This window comes from Scyliorhinus canicula, chromosome 4 (assembly GCF_902713615.1).
Source record: "Scyliorhinus canicula chromosome 4, sScyCan1.1, whole genome shotgun sequence".
Taxonomy (NCBI): Eukaryota; Metazoa; Chordata; class Chondrichthyes; order Carcharhiniformes; family Scyliorhinidae; genus Scyliorhinus; species Scyliorhinus canicula.
The window spans coordinates 1279003-1280281 of record NC_052149.1 but is presented as its reverse complement, the minus strand read 5'-3'; positions in this window follow the sequence as shown (position 1 = coordinate 1280281).

The following is a 1279-nucleotide window of genomic DNA, read 5'->3' as shown; positions in this document are numbered from 1 at the left end:
CAGGGCGGGAATTCGGTGCAGAGCGGGAATTAAGACCAGGGCGGTAATTCGGTGCAGCGCGGGAATTCGATGCAGAGCAAGAATTCGGGGCAGAGCGGGAATTAAAACCAGAGCGGGAATTCGGTGCAGAGCCGGAATTCGGTGCAGTGCGGAAATTCGGTGCAGAGAGGGAACTCGATGAAGTGCGGCAATTCAGTGCAGAGTAGGGACTCGGAACAGAGTAGGGACTCGGTGCAGAGTGCGAATTCGATGCAGAGCGGGAATTCGGTGCAGAGCGGGAACTCGGTGCAGAGCGGGAATTCGGTGCAGAGTGGGGACTCGGTGCAGAGCGGGAATTCGGTGCAGAGTGTGGACTTGGTGCAGAGCGGGAACTCGGTGCAGAACTGGAATTCGGTGCAGTGCGGGAATTCGGTGCAGAGTGGGGACTTGGTGCAGAGCCGGAATTCGGTGCAGAGTGGGGACTTGGTGCAGAGCCGGAATTCGGTGCAGAGTGGGGACTTGGTGCAGAGCCGGAATTCGGTGCAGAGTGGGGACTTGGTGCAGAGCCGGAATTCGGTGCAGAGTGGGGACTTGGTGCAGAGCCGGAATTCGGTGCAGTGTGGGAATTCGGTGTTGAATAGGAATTCGGAACAGAGCGGGGACTCGGAGCAAATCAGGAATTCAGAGCAGAGCGGGGACTCGGTGCGGAGCGGGGACTCGGTGCAGAGCAGGGACTCGGTGCGGAGCGGGGACTCGGTGCGGAGTGGGGACTCGGAGCGGGGACTCGGTGCGGAGCGGGGACTCGGTGCGGAGCGGGGACTCGGTGCGGAGCGGGGACTCGGTGCGGAGCGGGGACTCGGTGCGGAGCAGGGACTCGGTGCGGAGCAGGGACTCGGTGCAGAGCGGGACTCGGGGCAGAGCGGGGACTCGGGGCAGAGCGGGGACTCGGGGCGGAGCGGGGACTCGGGGCGGAGCGGGGACTCGGTGCGGAGCGGGGACTCGGTGCGGAGCGGGGACTCGGTGCGGAGCGGGGACTCGGTGCGGAGCGGGGACTCGGGGCGGAGCGGGGACTCGGGGCGGAGCGGGGACTCGGGGCGGTGCGGGGACTCGGGGCGGAGCGGGGACTCGGAGCGGAGCGGGGACTCGGGGCGGAGCGGGGACTCGGGGCGGAGCGGGGACTCGGAGCGGAGCGGGGACTCGGAGCGGAGCGGGGACTCGGGGCGGAGCGGGGACTCGGGGCGGAGCGGGGACTCGGTGCGGAGCGGGGACTCGGTGCGGAGCGGGGACTCGGTGCGGAGCG